The following is a 23,516-nucleotide window of genomic DNA, read 5'->3' on the forward strand; positions in this document are numbered from 1 at the left end:
CTGGTACAGGTGCTCGGACTAGAGCCCAAACTCAGGGCGCCTGGACTTGGTCCAAGAGCCCAAACAAGGTCAACTCAGTGTTGACTTATCCAGTCTTCTACTTCAGTCGCTTGGGTGATTTTTCAACCATCTAAAGTTGAGCTCACCTGAACCCAACTCCAACCTTCTCTCCTCGATCAGGCTTCCACTTTATCTTCTCGTCCCTCAGAAGTACCGTGCGCGTCGTTCTCGCTCCACCAACGTACTCTTCCGCAGCTTCTCGTCCCTCGGATGCACCAAGCTCATCGACTTGATTTCCGTGACATCCTTTTCATTTGTTGTGTCTTCTGCTTGACTTCTTGCATTCCTAAGTCCCTGCATATTCAGACTCAAGGTATCAAATATGCATAATCTAACTTGACTTGGTTGATCACATCAAAATCAACACAGAATACTTACAATCTCTCATTTTTTGATCTGATAAATTTAAGTTAAGTTAGAGTTTAAACCAAGACATTAAAGAGAAACTATTGTGTAAATATGCAAAATTTAAATGCAATGCAATTGGAAAAAATTATTCCTATTCCTCCCCTAAGCTTAATCTATTATCTCTCCTTCTTTGATCACATTAAAAATATGGATAAAAATTTTAAGGGTTACATAAACAATGACTAATACTTAAAAAAATTATGGGAATTATTTTTTAAAAATCTGAATTTTTATGATTTAACAACCAGCTTTTGAAAAAATAATTTTTAATATTTGAAAATTTTAAAATTTTTTTATCATTGTTAAAAACAATAATCTAGAATTGTGATAACATTTTAACGAATGAACAAAATTAATATTAGAGAATTTTTATATTGAAAATTAACATTTTGACAAAAAAATTTGTTGATAATCAATTAATGGTTAGAAAATTTTGAAAATATTTCTTTTGATAGAGAACATAATATTTTATCAAAATAATTTTTTTGAAAATAAATCTACGAAATAATTTTAATTTTAAAAATATGATTTTTGTAAAAAAAATTCATAAAAAAGAATATATTGATCAAACATTTTTGTTTTTTTTTCTATTAGTAGATATATTTTTATTTTTCACAGATAAAATTTTCAACAGAAAATATGATTAATTAGAAATTGATAAAATAATTGATTTTACCAAAAAGAATAAATCAAGAATATTAATTTTTTAGCATGCATATGAAATTAATTTATTTAACTAAGCATGATTTTGGTCTCCACAATAAACTATTTATACTGGATTAATCCATTTTTTTTTGGGAATTAATTTTCTATCTACTTTTATAATTTGACCCTTATGGTATCTAAAATACTAATTAATCCTACCATAATTTCTAAAATTTTTAAAGGGCTTGAATTTATGCATTCATCATTCTTTTTCAATAGTTCTATTTGTTCTTTTAAGTTTTAATTTTTAATTTGTTGGAATCTTCTAATTGGCAAGATTTTGCTAAAATTGCTTTTAATTCTACATTTTCTTTTTTTTTTTAATTTTATCATTCTCTATTTCTAATTGACAAGAATTTTTAGAAAGTATTTTAATAAATTTGTATAATTTATCAGGAGGTATAGATCGTACCTTATTTATCTTGTCGATTTGATATCCGACGCCTTCATTACTGCTTCCTTTTGAAGTAGCCCCCCTTCGTCGATTCTCTTGATGCTCATTTTCGATGAGTTTGCTTCGTCGTTTCCTTGGTGACTTGCCATCAGTACAAGTCCGATGTAAGCTTCAATCTCCAACTTTGATGATGATGTTTCATCCCACGTTTCCTTTATGTTCTTATGCTTCATTTGGATTGGTCTTTTGTTCTTGTCCTTGTCCTTCAGTTTTGGACAGTTATCCTTGATGTGCCCTTCTTCATGACAATTATAGCACCTCACCTTTTGTTTGCTTTGTGAATGTTTCTTAGCCTACGACTTGTTAAACTTGTTAGACTTAAGGAATTTACCAAACTTTCTTACCATAATTGCAGCCTCGTCTTCCTCGAGTGTTCGCCCTTCAAATTAGCCTTTAGTGCTAAGTTATGAGCTGTCTGTTCTTCTTTATTTCTTAAAATTGCACATCTCAATTCATGACGTTCAAAAGTAGAAAATAAGTTTTCTAATGTATTAACCTCGAGGTCCTTAGAGATAAAAAAGGAGTCAATAATGGATGTCCACTCGGGTGTACTCAGAAATGCATTTAAAGTGTATCTTAATGAATTCCAATTTGTTACCATTTCACCGAGATTTGTGAGTCTAATGATCAACTTCTTAATGTAGGTGTGTGACTATTTCACCTTCTTCCATTTAGAGATTGCTGAGTTGGTTCCCGAGCAGATCCCATCTTGCGAGTTTTGCCTCCGAGGTCCCTTCAGGCAGCTCTAGGAACTTCTCCTAGAGCTCTTTGGTCGACTCGTAGGCTCTGACCCAGTTGACTTATTATTATGGTAAAACACTTAGCAGATAGAATTTTACCTTGCCGTTTACCACGAAGTCTGCTTGCTCCTTCTTTATCCACAGATATTCTTCTTTTTTGGCTCTTTGTTGATCTTTATATGTTACAAAACTATATTTCATTATATTATTAATAATAACTCAAAATATATTTTAAAAAATACATCCATTTTCTTTTTCCATGTCGCGAACTCCCTCTTGAATTTAGGCGGAGATAGATGCTTGGTCTGACCATTTCTTGTGTGGTTCGGTTGGCGATTAGTCTTTCTGAAGTGTCCTTACTCTGATACCAATTATTGGTCCTAGTGCGACTAGCAAGAGGGGGTAAATTGCCTGAAATGACAAAAATACCCTTCCTTGAAACTTTCGACTTTAGATAAGACAAACACTTTAATAAACAAAACTAAATTGCATAAAAGAAAGTATGAACAAAAAGGATTATTTGGTTTGCAGCCAGGGAGGTTGCTAATTCAAGGCAAGATGAAGCTCAACTAGTAGACTCCTTCGACACGAGTCGGAGCCTCATATACAACGTTGAAAGCACAGAACTTGAAAACAGAGTTAGAAATTCGAATACAGAAAGTGTTGTTGTGAATGTCAAGCACCAGGCCTCTTTTTATAGGCTCATCAGTCGAAGTGATTGTTTGATAACGCCGCACGATCACCTGTACCCGATTTGGGTGCCCCCAACTAGTCGCCTCAATCTACTTCATAATGGTAAAGGGATAAGTATTTATCCACTCTCAGGTGCCCGGACCTGCTCCAGACGCCAAACTGCTACTTACGCGGACTCGAAGGTGATCCACTTGACGAGGTGCCTGTTTGACACCAAATTAGTTCGGGCGCTCAGATCAGTGATCGGACTCTGGGGCCCTAGACTTGGTCCAGGAGCTCGGACAAGGTCAACTCAGTGTTGACTTGTCCGGTCTTTCGCTGCCGTGGCTTCGGTGATTTTTCGGCCATCCAGAGTTGAGCTCACCCGAACTCAACTTTGGTCTTCTCTCCTTGAGCAAGCTTCCGTTCAAGCTTGTTGCCCCTCGGAAGCACCGTGCTCATCCTTCTCACTCCATCAGCATACTCTTCCACAGCTTCTCGTCCCTCGGATATACCGAGCTCGTCGACTCAATTCCTATGTCATCCTTCTCATCTTTCGTTCGACTTCTTGTATTCTTAAGTCCCTACACACTCAGATGCAAGACATCAAATATGCAGAGCCTAACTTGACTTGGTCAATCACATCAAAATCAACACGGAGTACTTCCAAAATTTCCTTCTTAGATCCTTTAACCTCATTTAACATTTTCTCATAGGTCTTCTCTAATTAACAAAGTCTAAATCTCAAGACTTGATTTTCTTTTTCCAAGGAATTAATTCTTGATTGTCCAAGTCTAGCATAATCATTTCTTTTTCTAGGCATATTTATAGTTTTTTAGGGCTCTTGCTTAGATTATTTTCTACTTTTCTATTCTTAGGTAAAGTAGGTCTATCATGAGTCAATCTACAATTGCCCTTAGGTTTATTGAAATTCTTACTTTCATGATAATTGGTACTAAGATCATAAAATCTTAATCTAGTATTCTTGTTATTGAAATTGATGCCCCCATGAGCTAACACAGTTGATAGTTGCATGTGGTGTTGTTACAATAGATCATGAGGTCAATTCCTAGAGTGTACAAAATGCAATGAGGGTCACCTGATCCACAATGACAAGGGCCACTATATTGGGCAAAGCCCCCGTGATTTATCTCCCTTTAAATTGTTGGTTGCTACTCGGAATACCATCCTAGTTCCCCTGTACAAAAATTTGTACAAGCATAGAACTATCCTAGCTACCCATGTGCTCTACTGAAGTTAAATTTGGATTGCAAACAATATTTAACATTATTAATCCAAATTATCCTTCAGAAGTTAAACTTGGATTGGAAATAATACTTAACATTCTTACTCCAAGTTTAACCGATGTGATCTTCCTAAGTTAAATCATATTACAGAAGTTATCAAATATCTATTTCAAAGATTGACTTCTAGGTTAAATATGGCGAGGCACTAGGCCTTCTTGGGTATGGGATCATCCACCACTTCCTAGACAAAGTCTCACAAAGAAATCAGATAAGTAACTTCTTACAGTAAACTAGGTTTAACTATAGAGACCTCAATAGAAGCACATTATCGAAACATGAAATCGAAAAATAAAATCGATAACAAAAACGATAACCTAAAACCGATAACCTCTTGTGTTTGATTTTTCAAGATCTATACAAAAGATGAACTAGTTATGATGCGAAAACTAATAACTAGTTATACCTTTTGTAGCTTATAGACCCCTTGATCTTCTATTGTATTCCCCTCATTCTCTTGGACGTCGTGTGGGCGACGATCTTCTAAGATGAAATCCACTCAAGCTTCTTCCAAGGCTTCCAAGATCCGGCCACCAACTAACCTCAAAGGGATGCTAGACAAGAGAGCTTCCTTCTCTTCTTCTTCCCTTTAAGCAACTGGCCACCAAGAGACTACCACAATTGATGCCTCCGACCTCCAAGGTAGAAAACAAAAGGAGAAAAGAAAAGAACAAGGGTCAGCCACCAAGGATTGGAAGAGAGGAATAGAAGATGTGTTATTGGATGAGGTACCCCCTCCTTCTCTTTTATAATCCTTGGACTTGGCAAAAAAGGAAAGTTTTAAACATAATTAAAACTTCCTTATATTCCTTGCCAATGACTAAAAAGGAAAGTTTTAAAATAAAAAATTAAAACTTTCTTTTATACTTGTCATGGCCGGCCACCTCCTTGTGCTCTAAACAAGGAAAATTTTAAAAACAAAATTAAAACTTCCTTATTTATTTCCGGTAAGAAATTTTAATAAAAAAATTTCTCTTTTAAATCCCTTGTTGGTTATAAAAGAAATTTTTTTATAAATTAAAATCTCTCTTTTAAAATATGTGGATTGTTACAAAAAAGAAAAGTTTTATCAAAAATTAAAATCTTCCTTTTAACTACAAATAAGAAAAGATATCAAACCTCTCTCTTAATCGTTTGTAGAAAACTATAAAAGGAAGGATTTTAAAATTTAAAAATTCTCTTTTAAAATCATATCTTCCACAAAAAGAAAGATTTTAAAAATTAAAATATTCTTTTATTTTAATGTGGTCGGCTACCTAGCTTGGGCTCCAAGCTTGGCCGACCACAACTTGGATCTATCCTTTGGCTTGGTCGACCCTAGCTTGGGCTCCAAGCTTGGCTTGGCCGGCCACTATAAGATGGGTAAGAAGCTTGGCTTGGCCGGCCACTATAAGATGGGTAAGAAGCTTGGCTTTAAGTGGATATAAGGCTTAATAAATAAGAGGTCACAACAGGGACCGAGAGGAGGAATTGATTTTGGTCTCCCGATGAGCTTGGGCTTCTCGTGTTCGCCCCGAACACCCAACTCAAGTTCATCAATAATATCTCATTCCATTAAAGAGTTATTATTGCACTACCGCACCAATACTATATTACAATATGGGCTCCTTTTTATCATGAGTGTGTTAATCTCCTTGTGTTTAAGATATCAAATGCCTACTAATTAAATGAGTTATTGACAACTCACTTAATTAATATCTTAGATCCAAGAGTAGTACCACTCAACCTTATTGTTATGTCGGACTAAGTCGTCCACCTGCAAGGTTTACATGACAATCCTTATGAGCTCCTCAAGGGGACATCATCAACCTAGATTACTAGGACACAGTTTCATTCTATAATCAACAACACACCATATAAATAATATCATTTCCCAACTTCTGGCCTATTGATTTAACGAACTAAATCACACCCTTTGATAAATTAAAGAAATAAATATTAAGTATACATGCTTGTTATTATATTATGATTAAGAGTATACATTTCCATAATATCAGTGGTCTTGTTCTTTTTAACAGTCAGTATAAAAAGAACAACCTCAAATGGTCCTGCTCAATACACTCAGAGTGTACTAGTGTAATTTTATAGTCAAGATAAACTAATACCAAATTACACTACAATAATTCCAATGATTTGTCCCATTACATCTTGGTTGTGAGCAACTATTTATAATTTATAAGGAACTGATAACATGATCTTTTGTGTGACACTACACACCATGTTATCTTCAATATAAATTAAATGAACAACTACACTTAGCATATAAATGTAGACATTTGACCAATGTGATTCTTATTTCAAAATAAATATTTATACAAAAAGTTAGACTTTTAGTATACACTCTAACATAAATCCCATGGGGCATTCATAGAGGGACCCCTGCCTTTTGCTACAATGATAAAAGGAAATTGTATTATGAAATAAAACTTTAGGTTTGCCCTTAGGAGCTCCCTCTTGGTCCTTACTTTGGTGTCTCTCCATTGGCAATTGATTTCTATAATGTCCTTGTTGATTGCATGAGAAACATACCATTGTTGTATCTGGTGAATTGGCCAGAGGGAGTGAATAGACAACCTGTAAAATAAAGTTGCAATTTATCTTGCTTTCTAACTTAGTAAGGATACAAATATTAATTGATTAAAAATAACATAACAGAAATAAGAGACATAGAAGTTATATACTTGGTTATAACCTGAATAGTTGTTAATCCAAGGTAGTAGAAATATCACTATCAAAAACTCCTTCGATAATGTCGGAGGCGGATTAGCCCCTTATAGTAGTTGAGTATAATAACAATGAAGAAAAGGAATGGAAATGCAAGTATAGGTGTTTCCTTTACAATTGGCTTCAGGGCTCTATTTATAGCTTAACGGTTAAAGTGATAGTTTTGCTAACATGGTGATTCGCGGTGCCTCAAGTTATCCAGGGCGCTACCAACTGGGTAAGTTTTATCCACACAACATTTGTTTTCTGATCTAGCTATTTGGAGGCACCTCAGATCAGTCGAAGGTGTCTCAATTGTGCTGACGTGGATTCTCACTTCTTATCCGCATTACAACTTTCTGCTTTATTGGAGGTGCCTCTAACTTAATTGAGGCGCATTAGATACTGTTCATCCGAGGTGCCTCCATTTAATTGAGGTGCCTTAAGTTTCTTCTGTGGTAGTTTCTCTGCTGAGTATCTGAGGTGCCTCAAGTCAACTAAAGCGCCTTAAGTCTTCATGGTCAACGTTCGAGTTGACCATTTTTGGACTTTGCTCACTTGGGTGATGCTCTAGTCATCCAGAGTTGAGCTCACCTGAATTAAATTTTGAACTTCTCCCTGAGCAAGCTTCCTCCAGGCTTCTTGTCCCTCAGATACGCCGTGCATGTCCTTTTCGCACCACCGGTATACTTTTCCACAATTCCTCATCCCTTGGATGCATCAAGCCCGTCGACTCTCTTCCCATGCCATCCTTCTCGCTCACTACATCTTCCGTTCAACTTTTTATGTTCATAAGTTTCTGTACACTCAGACACAAGACATCAAATACACATAACCTAACTTATTTCAATTAATCACATCAAAATTAATCTGGAGTACTTACAATCTCTCTCTTTTTGATGTGCATTAACCCAAGTTAAAGTTAGAACAAAACAAACAATAACTTATTTAAGTAAAACAAATTAACACAATTTAAAACACTAAAGTTTTCAATTAAGTACAAGAAAGAAAATTGCAGACTCCCTGTAACGACCCAATTTTCCCTATTTCAAGTTCTAAAAGTCCATAAAAATATTTGGAAATACTTTTTAAATATTCTAGAGATTTTTTAGGAATTTTTAGAGTATTTTTACGTAATTTTTGGAGGTCGTTTAGTAGGGCTACAAAAAGAAAGAAGTTTAAAAAAAAATGTTGAAGGTGAGATTCGAACCCACGACCTCGGGTCGGACTGACCCAAGCAAAACCTGCCCAACCAGCTGAGGTATGCGGGTTTTGTTAACCAAGTATGGAGAGAAATAGATTTAAGCTATAGTTGGAATGTTTAAAATAAATTGGAATAAAAGTGCACGGCTGAGAATTCGAAGCCCAGATCTCGGGTTAAGCAAAGATTCGCTTAACCAACTGATCTAGCAAGTGTTTCTTATTAAAGAAGGAGAAATATTCTATTTAAGCAGTAACTAATAAATAGGAGGAAAAAAAAATGGTTGCAGCCGAGTTTCGAACTCGCGAGCCACGCCTCAAGCCGAACGCAGCCAACCAACCGAGCTGCGAGTGTTTTGTTAATAAGTATGAAGCGAGAAATATATATGTTAAAGTTGATAAATAAAACCCTAGTTTTAAAAGGACCTAATTCTTTTTTTTCCCGAATCCGAAAACCTATTCCTTTCTCCCTCGCGACGGCGCCTTCTCTCTCGGGCGGAAACGCAGCAGCGGCTAGGGATTGTTTTCCGGCGGCCGGCGAGCTCCCTTCTCCGCGGATTCTTCACAAGTTCGAGTTTCTCTCGACAAAGAGAGCACGCGGGCACAAGGAAGAGCCGAAACAGCCACATCTCCGAAGTCCTAGAGGTCATCTTCTTCGGTTGTAAGTTAAAGAACACCAAAGTGAGTTGCTTCTCACCTGCAGTAGGAGTTGTTCCGACTTTCAAGTTGTTTCCTTGCTTTCGGATTGGGTTGTACAAAATTCATGTTACTGCCGTGAGTTTTTTTGGTATGCTGTGAGAAGGGATGTTCATGTTTCTGCCGTGGGATCTCCTTTACAGTTCGGTTAAACATGCTTAAAGGTTTTTGTGATTCCATGAAGATATAGTTTTGAATAAGTTATATGAGTTTGTTTGTAACATTACAACAGGAAACGTAGGTATCCTGTTAAAACTTGTAGAGGCTTAAGAGTAGTTTCGAGAATTTGATTCTTCTTCTTTGCTGTAGTAGCTTGCTATAGAGATTTTGGTTGCTCTATGAAAACCGAATTCCATTAAGTTTAATTAAGGAGGTTCAATTGCAATTATGTGTTGAATAGTTTCTTATTAATAGCATGCATGTGTAGAACCTTCCTTATTCAAAGAAGATGAACAACCTAGCATTTAGTAAGCATGAACAGCCTTATAATTAGCCTTGCGGATTTAGTTTCCTTGCATATTAATAGGCACTAAACAACCCTTTATTTTGAGTAGATAGTTTTAGAAGTTTGCTAGTTTAACAAGCATGAATAGATTCTTATTATGTTGGTATGAATAACATTTGGTTAGATGTTCCTTTGAGTTCAAGTTTCTAGTTTTGGACTTCCTTGCTTTAACAAACAGAATCGTTTTGTTTCATTTTTAAGCAAATGCAGATTTTAGTTTTCTTCATTGCTATTTCCAGTAAGCATGAAAAGGGTTGCATTAGTCTAGCATTGCAGGTTGTGACTTTTCCTTGTTACTGCCGAACATGTTTAGGCCATATATTGTACATTGCAGATTTAGTTCCTCTACTATTTCTTACACATGAACAACCCTTTCAATTTAGCATGCTACTTAGTTTTCTCAGCCTGTTCTTTGAGTTTAGATCTGCTAAAAGGGTAATCATATTATGATCCTTAGTATGTTTAGCATTTTTTAGTCTTGGATTCCTATGCTCAACGAACATGAACAGCTTAAGCTTAAAGTATGCATAATTGATCTTTTTTTTAGCAATTCAGTTCTATTTCTTGAGCATTTTACAAGTACGAACAGCACTTTGTAGCAATTCAGATTTAGTACTTATTGTTGATTTAGTAGCATGAGCAGCCTTGCCATTTTTAAAGTATCAGTTTAACATGAACAGTAATGATTCCTATCTTTAGTCTTTTGCTATTGGACTAATATGAGAAGTTATAAGCTAAGAAAGACCAAGACTTTAACTTGATCTCAATTTCAGAAGTTTAAGATCAAAAGCGCACACAAGGTGTTTGCTTAAATGCCAAGTAAGGGCAAGTATAAAGAAGTTATATAAGAAAGTATTTTACTTTTAAAGGGCATGTACCGGACACAAGATCCAAGGGATGGGCTCCAAGTTGCCCCTAGGCACATGGCCTAGAAGTATCTTAGTAGTTTCGGGATTAGCTACCTCGATTCTTATTAAGAATGCGCGCAAAGTGGTACAATGCCGGGCCCAAGAGAAGTTGATTATTATTTTCAAGTATTAAAGTATAAATTTTAAACAAGTGAAATAAAAGAATAAATTTAGAGAAAATGAAATAAGTTTCACTTTGTTTTAAAGATCAGCCAGTTTAGCTTTCTTTTATGCTAAGCAGCTTTTACATGTTTAGTTTCTTACATGTTATTTATTTGCTAGTTGATGAGCATGTTTAGCTTTACATGTTCAGTAGTTTTACATGTTTAGTATCTTTACATGTTTAGTAGTTTTACATGTTTAGTATCTTTACATGTTCAGTAGTTTTACATGTTTAGTATCTTTACATGTTTAGTAGTTTTACATGTTTAGTATGCTTCTTTTATTAGTTTATGAGCATGATAAACTACACATGTTTAGTATTTCAGTTAGTATGCTTCCTTTATTGGTTAGTGAGCATGAGTAGCTATACATGTTTAGCTTTTCAGTTAGTTGATTTCTTTGCTATTTATGAGCATGAGTAGCTATACATGTTAGCTTTTCTGTTAGTTGGTTTCTTTGCTATTTATGAGCATGAATAGTTTTATATGTTAGCATTCAGTTTTAGCATGTTTCTGTTTATATACATGCATATCGAGTTTTTGTGAGTAGATAGCGCTCACTAAGCTTTATGCTTATAGACTGCACTTCCTCCTACTGCAGATAAAGGAAAGGAAAAGATTTAGCAAGGAAGGCGACAAGGTGGTGGTGATGAAGGTGTGTGATGACTGGACTATGGAGAGATCCAGAATGAGCTGACAAATTGCCAAGACTTTTCTGTTTAGTTATTTTACTTCTCTTTTAATGCTATGATGAAGTTGAGATTGTAATTGAGTCTATTCCGTACTTGTAGCTTGGTATGTCTTATCGTTGGAGTTCTATTCGTTTACTATTGCTAGAATAGTTTCCTTTTAGTTATTGTGACATTATTACTGCGTGGTTGTGAAGTATTTATACCAGCCGCATGTGGCTGATGGTTTATTATTTGTTTGTATTGCTGATTTGGTCACCGGTACAGGGGAGATTCTGCCGAAATTTTTCGGTAGGGATTTCTCGTAGTTAAGTAGCGTACCGGTTAAGTAGAGTTAGTAGTTAAGTAACGGTCGCCCTTAGAGAGTAGTAGTAGTAGTGAGAAGGGTGGTCGTTACACTCCCTCTTAACCTAACCCTCATAATTTCTCCCCTTTTTATCACATCAAAAATAAGGAAAAATAAGATGAAAAATAGGAAAAAAGAAATGAAATTTTTTTCTAATGGATGTATTAAGATGATCTAAGGTTCTGTATTTTTACCAAAATTATCTTTCAAATAAAATAATTTTAAAAATATTTTTAATTTTGTAAAAATCTTGAAATTTTTTTTGATGTCAAACAGAATCATTCTGATCATACAAAAAATTTTCATGATAAAAATATATTTCTTTTAACCATAATAAATATTTTTGAATAGAAATAGTTATTTTTGAATTTAAATGATTAAAAATAGATTTTGACTTTTAAAATCATGCTAATTTTTCTAAACATTCAAAATCTAGCCATTAATTTTGTAAAAAATAAAATGTTTAAAAATTAATCTCCTAAAAAATTTTAATTTAGAAAATTCATGTTTTGGTATAAAATTTATAAAAATTATATAACGGTCAAAAAAATTTAAAAATTTTTCTACTAACAGATAACATCTTTGTTTATCACAAAGAAAAAATTTAAACAAAAAACCATCGAACAAAAAGTTAAAAATAATTTTACCAATGCATTTGATAATTCAACTAAATTAATTTCTAGCATGCACATAAAATTAATTTAATAGGTTAGAACAGATTTTAGAACCCAAAATAGATTTCTATTTATTGGATATATTTATCAAGTATTTTCTCAAAATATCATTTTTATAACTTTTATAATTTGATCCCTGTGATTCTAATATACTAATTAAGCTCCTCATTGTATCTAAGGTTTCTTTTTGGAGCTTGTAAGAAATTTGAGCATTTATGATCCTTTTCTAACATTTCTATGTTATTTTTTAATTCTGCATTTCCAATTATAATTTTGTCAAACTCTTCCTTTAAGTATGCATTTTATATTTTATTTTCTAAATGAATGTTAATTGTTTTTAGATTCAAATACTTGGTTTATAATTTACATAAGGATCTACTTAGCATTTTTATTACGTCATATAATTGGTCGAAAGGTAAGAGTCATACCTCACCTACCGTGTCGGGCTCGTAGGTGGATGCTCCCCTTTCATCGATGCTCTCTGTTGAGGTGTCTTCATCATTTGATTCTTGATGACTAACCATTAGTGCTAGTCCGACGTATTCTTCTTTCTCGGACTCAGATGATGAATTTTCTCCACTTCGCTTTGAGATTCTTGTGCTTAGACTTTCTTAACCATTTTTCCTTTTCTTTTTCTTTGCTTTTTAATCTTGGGTAGTTGTCCTTTATATGCCCTTCTTTTTGGCAGCTGTAGCACTTTAATTTTTTTTTTTAACTACGAAGTAGCTTTGTTACATATTTCTTATCAAAGTTGTTAGATTTACAAAATTTTGAAACTTTTCTTACCATAAATGCTTCTTCGTCTTCTTTGAGGGAAGACTTCAAATATGGTTTGAGCATTTTAGCTTTGAGTGCTAGATTCTGTTTTAGCTCTTTTTCTTTTCTAAGTTCTTCGACACATTGAGATTCATGAAGTTCTAAAATTGAAAACAAACTTTCTAAAGTACTTACCTCAAGGTTCTTGGAGATATAGTAGGAATCTACTATTGATGTCCATTCTGGAGTTCTCAGAAATACATTTAGAGTATACCTTGGTGAATCTTGATTCGTTACCATTTCTCTGAGGTTGTTGAGTTCAGTGATTAGTTCCTTGATTTGTGTGTGTAGTTGAGCCTCCTTTTCTCCCTCTTTCATCCGGAGATTGGTTAGTCGATTTCAGAGTAAGTCTCATTTTGCTAGTTTTGCCTCCGAGGTTCATTCATGAAGCTTCAGAAACTTCTCCCAGAGTTTTTTTGTGGAGTCATAAGCGCCGAACCAGTTGACTTCTTGGGGCGGCAATACGCTCAACAAATGAAACTCTGCCTTACCATTGACCATAAAATTAGTTTGCTGCTTCTTGTTCATTGGTTCTCTTCTTTTTTGTTTTCTTTGGTCTCATCCTCGGGTGCTTCAAACCGTATTTAATTGTAAGAAGATGTTAAAGTCAGTTTTAAAAAATACCTTCATTTTACACTTCCAAAGTGCAAATTTCCTCTCAAACTTTAATAGATGAATACTTGATCCAGCCATCTTGTTGCTTTAAATGGCAGTTAGTCCTTCTAAGGCATCTGTCTGATACCACTTGTTAGATCTAATGGATCGGCTAGAGGAAGGTGAATAGGTGACCTACAAAATAAAGTTACAATTTCTCTTGCTTTCTAACTTAGTAAGGATACACATATTAATTAATTAAAAATAATATAAAAGAAATAACTAAAAGACACAGAAGTTACTTGGTTACAATTTAGGTGGTTGTTAAGCCAATACAATAGAAAGATCATTATCAAAAACTCCTTCGACAATATTAGAGGCGGAGTGGCCCCTTATAGTAGTTGAGTACAAAAACAATGAAGAATAGGAATGAAAATGCAGTATAGGTGTGCCCTTTATAACTGGCTTCAGGGCTCTATTTATGGCTCAATGATCAAAGTGACCGTTTTACTAACGTGGTGATTTGAGGCACCTTGAGTAGTCCAGGGTGCCTCCAACTAGATAAGTTTTATTCACGCAACATTCATTTTTTTGATCTGGCTATTTGAAGGTGCCTCGGATAAGTTAGAGGTGCCTCGAATGTGCTGACATAGATCCCAACTTCTTATCTACGTCGCAACATTCTTCTTCATTGGAGACACCTCCAACTGAACTGAGGCACCGCAAATACTATTCATCTAAGGTGCCTCTAGTCAACTAAGGCGCCTCAAGTTTCTTCTGCGATAGTTGCTCTGCTGAATATCCGAGGCGTCTCAAATCAACTAAGGTGACTCGGGTCTTCATGGTCAACTTTTGAGTTAACCATATTTGGACTCCGCTCACTTGGGTAATACTCCGACCATCCAGAGTTGAGCTCACCTGAACCCAACTCCGACCTTCTTCTCGAGCAGGTTTCCTCCTGGCTTCTTGTCCATCGGATGTGTCGTGCATGTCCTTCTCACTACACTGTTATACTCTTTCGCAACTCCTCATTCCTTGGATGCACTGAGCTTGTCGACTCCCTTACCATGCCATCTTTTTCACTTACTGTGTCTTCTGCTTGACTTCTTATATTTCTAAGTCCTTGCACACTAAGACACAAGATATCAAATATACAGAGCCTAACTTAACTTAGTTGATCATATCAAAATTAATTTGAGGACTTACAACTATGTTCTCCTTTCCCTTTCACACTAGGATTTGACTTCCTTTGACTTCTCTTTAGCCTTAGGTATCATATGAACCTTCTTCTTAATTAATTGTGGATACTTGCTTTTGTAGTAAGTGTCCTTTTTCCTACACTTAAAGCATATAATACAATTTTTATTTTTAATAATTAAAATTTTATACCTTCATGAGTTGAGCTATCAACACTTGTAGAGTGGTATAAACTTCCTCTTTATCGGATTTGGATGTCGAGGGTTTCTCTCATTCTTGTGTCAATGGCCTCTTCCCCTCAATCCTTGAGGTGGATACTGCTTCATTATCCTACTCGGATGTTGATCACCTCTCAACCTCCAAGTTCTCTTGCTCTAGTGTCTATGAGTCTCTCTCATTAGGTTTGTCTTCATTTTATATTGAGGATAAGTCTTCATGGAGCTTGACCAACTTGTTCCATAAATCACATGTTTTTTTAATATTTTCTTAATTTACATAAAATATTATTAGGCACAAATCAACTAAAATTTTGGTTACCTTATGGTTTGTCTCAAATTTTTAGATTTATTCCTGGGGCCATTTCTTCTTCTTGAAGAGTTTTTCTTTGCTATTCATTAGAGCTTCAAGTTCCCCCATTAGAGTAAACCACTCTTCTATGTTCATTTGGAAGAACATCTTCGTGCTTTTCTTCCATTGATTGAACCTCCCAATATCAAAAAGGCGGAGGTACTCGGATGCTTGTCGTATTTGTATCCATCTTGGGGATGCATTGCAAAGTCACAGCTTCCATCTAGCGTTATGCTCCTTCTGACGGCCAATCCAATGAAGAGAAATCTTGCTCTGATACTACTTGTTAGAACCATTGATGTTGCTAGAGGTGAGTGAATAGAAATTTGCAATTTCATGTATCGTTGATCATGTGCTTGTCTACAACATGTCAATATGCAGTGGAAACAAAAACAAACAACAAACAACAAACAACAAAAAGAAAGGACAATAATAAAGATAAACTGATTTAACATGGTTTATAATCTCCGGTTTCTACTCTAGAATATACCATTCTACCAAAATAATCATTAGTTTTCCTCTTGTCGAATACCTTTTGAAGGTGCAGAAACCTCTTACAACACTTGTTGTTATATAAGCAATACAAAAACAAAACAAATATATAAATACAAATGTGAATAATGTAAATGAAATAGTTTATATGAAAGGAACTTTGCTTGAGCACTTTGTGATTACTTTAGAATGCCTCTTAAGGTCTAAAACACAACAATACTATCCTATAAAAAAGCCCAAGAATCAACAACAAAAACTTCTACAAGACCATTCTTTTATAGCCTTTAGCTAGGGGCTAATTCTCACCTATCAATTGATTGCTCATCACCATCAGTCGATTCCTCCACTGAATTCGACCGTTACACTTGCAAAATGGTTCTTACCAACTCAACTTTGATCACCAGCAATCTACTGTATATTGTTCATCAATCAACTAATGTCCAATCAGTTGAGTATTGTAGCCAACCCAAAAATCTTCTCTTCGCTGCACTAATGCTAACAATCAATTTGTTATTGTTCATCAATTGACTAATGCTCATTAATTTGAGTTGTTTAGTCGAGTTCCAATTATTCTATTTGTAGCTATAATGCCATTAGTTGATTGATCAAATTCATTAATCAATTAATCTGTAGCAAATCCCCTTAACCTCTGAATTTGAGATTTAGCGATAAAAATACTATTCATAGTCGACTGATATTGTTCATTAGTTGATTCATACACTATTCATAGTGTTGAAAATGCTATTCACATCGAATTTATTTATGCCAAGGGACTCTCATATCTTCGAAACTTCCTCGTACGATTAGTATTGATTAACCCCCATCTTACTAGGGTCGCATCCTAGTCTAGTATCTGATTGACTTCAACTACTAGGACTTTATCTATCTAGAATCCGGTTAACCTTGATATGCCAGGATTTGTCATTTCATGTTGAACACGCGGTCTTCACCATTACTAAACACCCGATTCTTTTTGACATGTTTGGACTTCTCATCTCATACCTAACATTCAGTCAACTTTGACCTTCCAAGACTTTACCGTTGTTAAACATTCGATCCTCCTTCACCTATTTGGACTTCCATTTTCACGTCTAACATCTGATTCTACATAACCTATCAAGATTTCCACCATTGTCAAATGTCTAGTCAATCTTAACCCATTTGAATTTCACTCTTTTCAAGTGTTCTATCCTCAATGATTCACTTGGACTTCGACTTTGCTAATTTCTTATTGGACTTTCAAATGTCAAGTGTATGGTCAATTGCAGCCCACTTGAACTTCTCCACTTGCTAACTCCTTATTGGACTTTCGACCTCTATGTCTCCGATCAATCATGATCCACTTAGACTTTTCCACTATTAAGTATCTGATCAATCTTGATCTATTTATTTTTTCACTCAAACATCCACATCCACATCCACATCAATTTTGGTCAACTAGATGCAAGGTCAATTGCGCTGACAATCTCCCTCTCTAATAAAACTCTCCTTCTACTTGTTGTTTCTCGCTCTCATCAAGAAATATATTAATCAAATATTGAAACTCAACCTTAGTCAATTCAAGCTTAAGATCAATTACAATAACAATTAAATCTTTGTCATCAAGTGAATACTCTGGCAGACTTGGACTTAAACTCAAACTTGTGAGCCTCTTCCTTATCCATGAAAATCATTAGCCTCTTCCGATGTTTTGTTTATCTAAAACAATGTGTGTGGAATATAAATGCTAAAATGGAGAATTTTTTTTCCTCTAAGCAATGTTATTAGTACTTAATACAGATGTAATTCCAAATGTTGGTCCCTTTTCTAGAGTCGCTATGACATATAAAATTCTCTTCCTTTTTTAGCTTTTTTATTGATCAAAAACAGTGTCCTTACTTCCGTCTCCCCCCATGATAATAACCTATTAGCAATCATTCATCCTGGCCCATCAGCAATTACCAAGGATACAATAAATAATTTAGTTCTTTATACTTTTATCGCCACTGTTATAATGTCTGTGTCAAGGTAAACAAGAGGCTCAAAACCGATTTATTTACAGCGTTGAGAGAACTTCAAGAAAGAAGGTTTTCAGAAACATTTTTTTAGGCTTGTCCCTTGGAATAAGATTAATGATGTTGCCAAAGTAGGTTATCTTGATTAGTTCGTGGCTAGAATGATAAAGTTCCATCCAAGTACAATTCAATATGAATGCAGATAAGATAGTAATTTGAAAATTGATTTCCACTCCGAAGATGCAAGACCTGACCAAATTTGTTGAGGTAAATACTAGTTGTGGGAGTTATTATAACCATGTGTGCCTTTTAATCTAACACCATAAATTTCAACTCCTTTGTGTACTTCAAACAATAACCTTACAAGAGCCCGAGACATTAAATTGAACCATGCCAAAGCTCCGAGAAAGAAATGGTTGGAAATCTATCAATCAATTTTAGTTAATTGCTTTAGCAACTCAATTAGATCTCACAATTTACTCTGTTATAGTGATCCTCGGTAGAGGTACCTGGACTCTTAATGTGGTTAAAGATAAATCAAGCAGTGGGGAAAGGGAATGTTGAAGATTTAGCCACACAGTGGGGACCTTAAAGAAAAAGAACATCCACATGTGGGTGCCTTGCTCAACTTTATCCTTATTTCTTAGCTATGATGAATGGTGGTTGTCATACCTCATTGCAGATCTGATCTAGTTTAGCAATGCATGTATGCATCACATGATCATCCTAACACAATCAGGTTTTGCTGTCCCTGTCAACCCACCCATCCACTCCATCCTCATCTTAGTTGAGATGTTGAAGAAGCTGCGATCCTGACAACTTTTCGGTACATGGATCTTCTCTTGCTTCACGATACGGATATTCATGTAGAACTCCTTTAAGATTGAAGAAAAATAATGAAGATGATGGTACCTCTGTTTGATAATTTCCCTTTTTCACATATGCATTATTAAATACATGCAACAAGGAGTATATTCTCATGAGTGACTAACATGATGACCCTCGTAGGAAACAACAAAACAGTAGGCCATGGCGCCCATGCTGCTTCTAGAGCTGGAATTCCGGCATCATCTGGTAACAAGTGGAGAAGGATTTAGTGCTTGTGGATTTAGAGGGAAGGGCAACAGAGAGAGTGTCGTTCCGTCACGGAGTTCAGCATTTGGAGCTCGGAGCAAAGCAATGAAGATCCTGTTCCAGTGTCCTTGCTGCTCCTGCTTCTGCTTTTTGACCAAAGATAGCAAATCCAAGGAGACTGAAGCGAAGGATGATTGAAATAATGAGTGAGTTTCTACTGCTGTCTATATTTAGAAGAACTAATGCGTAGCAGTGTTCTATTCTATGTACTCGATCTCCATTGAGATCTCGTGAACTACTCATTCGCCTTGCAAATAAAGTTTGCAAACTATGAGCTGTTAATTTCGAATTCATTGCAAATAAAGTTTACAGACCAGCATTTACTGGAATTTTTATTTCTTCTTCTTTTGAGGTGAATCTATTTTGCTCGATCTTATCAGATAAAAAAAAGTTCTTACGGAATGTGAGTAATTGTGAAGGTTGCCATTGCTTTCATTCCTCAAGACAAGTAAAAGAAATTTTATTTACAAGATCTGGAATTGCACAGTTTCGCATGAAGGCAGAGGGTGTATTTGATTGAATTTAAAAAATTGTGTTTGGTTAGTCCCACGGAATTAAACTGATAGAATTTATTTGACATAATTTATTTATCTTCAAAAGATATGAATTATCTCTCTAATTCATGTTATAGGACCTGTTAACTTCTGTTACTTGGGACCTACTTGAAGAATAAAAATGATATTTCTCTAAAATATAAATAACATGAGTTTGAACAAATTATCAAATATTATGAAAAGCTTTTTCATGTGTTTTTTTTTCTAAATACGACTGCATTTAATTAGTGAAAATATTAATCATTTGAGCCTAATTAAATTATTCTCCTATCATCTTTTTACTAAAAATACTAAGAAAGGTGCTATCTGTTTCATTATGAAATGAAATGGTTATGTTGGAATTTTTTTTTATAGAAAATATAAAAATAGATAATAACAAAATTATATAAACAATTGAGCTTTATAAAATTACGAAAGAGGAGGAGGAAAATAAAATAAAAATGTGATGAAATAAGTTTTGCTGTGAATTTTGTATTCTTTCCAACCCTATAAAGGGATTCTATAAATGATTTTAAAGAAAAAATTGGGATGTTTGCTAGGCGAGGAGTCAGGTGCACTTTTGAATTAGTTGATGATCGAGCTGCCCATCTTTCGGACTAATTGGATCAAAGACTCGGATTTATATAAAAATAATAATTTTAAATGAAATATTTTTATTTGTATCCGTTGCTAAGAAAGAGAGTCACATATATCATTACAAAAAATAAATATAATTGGATGTCATAAACTGGCCATCCATAGAAAACACCCCATGGCAAGCGACGGTTGATGTTCAAGCTTAGCAAGTGAAGCCGATCCTCATGGTATAATCAAGTTGGTCAATATATGATAGATTTATAGAAATAGATAAGGATTGATTCCTGACGGAAATACTCTCTCATATAGTGATCTGCCCAATTTCTTTATTTATCTCTTTACAAATAGATATGGACTAGGTATGTGGGGTGCTTGGGGTCACCATATGACCTTTTGCAGAAATTAGCAAGTGAAGCCTACTCCATAGGAGACGTTGGGATACAAAAGTGTGCAAGTATAGACAAAAGTGAAGGAATACAATGCATTCAATTAAACTGAAGGGTGCATGTATAGGATTTTGTTATCATCATGTTTATAACTGATCTTCTCTGGAATCGGGGAAGATAGTGCACTGGTTATGTGACATCGATGTTGATTGTGAGGTGACTTCAAGCAATAGGGACTTGACACTGCTATCGGATCTACGTACCACAGAGAAGAACTAGAGGCGAAAATCGTCAGTCACTAGGCTTGGGAGGGGTCCTGGCACAGGCAGTCTGATGTTAGTCAAACAAATGGCGGTGGAGAAGATGAACAATAATAAAGAAGAAATGAACTTTTATACCGAAGCTTCGTGTACCTGCATTTGCAGATGGAGATCCCCTTATATAGTATAACTTTTTCTCTCTGCACGAATCTCAATGCATTACCAAAATAGAACCAACCATTATGACATTCTGACTCCTTTCCTATAATATGCTATCAATTCTTAAGCTTTGTAGGGTAGAAACTGTTGGTTCCTTTGGAGGCCGGCAAGAGGGGAGGGGTGAATTGCCCTACAAAAATAAACACAAAACCTTTCTCAGATATTCAACTAATTAACAGACACTTGTAATAAAAAAGAAGAGACTAAATTAAAAGATCAGACACAAGAGGGTTTACTTGGTTTGCAATCAGAGGATTGCTAATTCAAGGCAAAGATGGCGCACTATCTGATTCTCCTCTGGACGGAGTAGCCTCTTACAGCGTTGACAGTACAAAAGAATAGAAAGCACTGAAAGAAATGAATTACAAGTGAGTTAAATGATCTGTGCAAACTAGTACTATATTTATAGCACTGGTCGGGGCACCCCGAAGGGGTTTCGAGCGCCCTGGGGGGATAAAACTTTATCCCCCAACGTTCAGATCGAGTTTGACTCGATCTGGTCAACATCTTAGGTCCGGACGCCCCGGTCAGCTCCAGGCGCCCCGGTCAGCTCCGGGCGCCTCGGACCCCAAAAGTCAACTATGGTTGACTTTTTTCGTCCGGTCGCTTTGCTTCGGTTCAGCTCGTCTCAGTCTGGGTCTTCAACTCCAGCTCCGCTAGCTTGGGTGATCTCGGCCATTCGGAATAGGGCTAACCCGAACCCAAGTTCCGGCATTCTCCTCGAGCAGTCTTCCTTCCCGGTTTCTCGTCCCTCGAATGTTGCGCACATTCTTCTCGTCCACCGGTGTACTGTTCCGCGATCACCTCGTCCCTCGGACGCACCGAGCCTGTCGGCTCTCTCCGGTGCTGTCCTTCTCGCTAACCACGTCTTCCGCTCGACTTCCTGTGTTCCTAAGCTCCTGCACACTTAGACACAAGGGTTAAACAAACGCAAGACCTAACTTAGCTTGTTTGATCACATCAAAACACCTTGGGGTTCCAACAATCTCCCCCTTTTTGATGTGAGCAACTCAAGTTAAGTTAGGGTAAACATATGCAATAAAAATAATTTATATTCAAATAAGTCCAAATATTTTTCAATTGAAAAATTATATTACCTCCCCCTATAATTAACATATTTCTCCCCCTTTGATCACATAAAAAATAGGGGTTCTTAAACAAGTCTAAGGTAAAAAATTTTCTATGGAAAATCTTAAAAACAATTTCTAAAAAAAATTTTAAGTGTAAAATTTTTTTTAAAAATGTCTAAGTAAAGACACTCTTCAGAATTTTTCTTTCAAAAAAAATATTTTTCAGAAAAAAACAGTTATAAGTGTTAACAAAAATTTTCTAAAATTTTAAGTTTGAAACTTATTTCAACATTTCCTAAATTTTTTTTTTCTAATTTAAAAAAAAAAATCTAAGTTAATATTCATAAGAAACAATTCTAAGTCAATTTTAAAAAAATTCTAAGGCAATATTATCATAAAAAATTCTTAGGCAAATTTTTTTTTTTTAAAAAAAAAAAATCTTAAGGCAAAAAAAAATATATTCTAAGTTAACTTTCATAAACAATTTCTAAGGTAATTTAAAAAAAAATCTAAGTCAAGTTAAAAAAAATTTAAATATTTTCTAACAAAAATTGAATAACTCTTTTAAAGCATTAAGTAATTTAAATTAATGTTTTTTCAGTTAGTTAATTAAACTTTTCATTTCGATACTTGGATTCCAGGTCGTGGCGAGGTACTAGACCTTCTTGGTTATTGGAGCAAGAACCACTTCCTTAGACAAAGCCTCATAATGAAATTAGTTGTTTAATTTCCTTACTGAAAATGTTAAGTCTATTTTTAATTTTAAATTAAACAGGTTTTTGGAACCTAGTAGAGGTTCCTACCTACAGGATTAACCAAGTATTACCTAGGTACATAGATTTTTGATATATTTCTAATTTAACTTTGATGAAATCTATAATACTAATTTAAACCTTTATAATTTCTAAAAGTAGAAATATTTGGACCATTAGATTTTTTCAATCTTTCTATTTCTTCTTTTAGTTTTTCATTTTCAATTTTCAATTTTTCAAAATCCTCTATAAGACATGATTTTGACAAAATTCTTTTTGTTTCTAAAATTTTATTTTCTAATTTAGTATTTTTATTTTCTAATTTATACATGGATTTTGCCATTGCGTTAATACCAAAGTAAAGTTCATCAGGGGGTAAGAGGCATACCTCACTTACCATATCAGACTTGAAGCCTGAATCTCCCCCTGCTTCGCTACTTCCATCTGAGGTCGCTCCCCCTTCATCGATGCTGGGTTCTGATGTACCTGTCCTTCATAGCTTGCCATCAGTGCTATCCCGGCATATTCTTGAATCTCGGACTCAGATGAAGAAGTGTCGTCCCAAGTAGCTTTTAGGTTCTTGTGCTTCTTGGGAATCTTGCCTTTATCTTTCTTTAGTTCTGGGCAGTATTCTTTTAGGTGTCCTTCCTTTTGACACTGGTAGCAACGCATCCTTCTTC

At 35.1% G+C, this 23,516-nt stretch overlaps 1 long non-coding RNA gene across 1 annotated transcript; it reads left to right on the forward strand.

Annotated features, from left to right (window-relative positions):
• The first annotated feature begins 18,576 nt into the window (after nucleotides 1-18,576).
• LOC122040197 lies at nucleotides 18,577-19,348 on the forward strand. The gene is made up of 2 exons (XR_006128538.1): nucleotides 18,577-18,793; nucleotides 18,894-19,348. It is a non-coding gene; the product is annotated as an uncharacterized LOC122040197 (long non-coding RNA).
• The last annotated feature ends 4,168 nt before the right edge of the window (nucleotides 19,349-23,516 follow it).

This window comes from Zingiber officinale, chromosome 2A, assembly GCF_018446385.1.
Source record: "Zingiber officinale cultivar Zhangliang chromosome 2A, Zo_v1.1, whole genome shotgun sequence".
NCBI classification, from domain to species: Eukaryota; Viridiplantae; Streptophyta; class Magnoliopsida; order Zingiberales; family Zingiberaceae; genus Zingiber; species Zingiber officinale.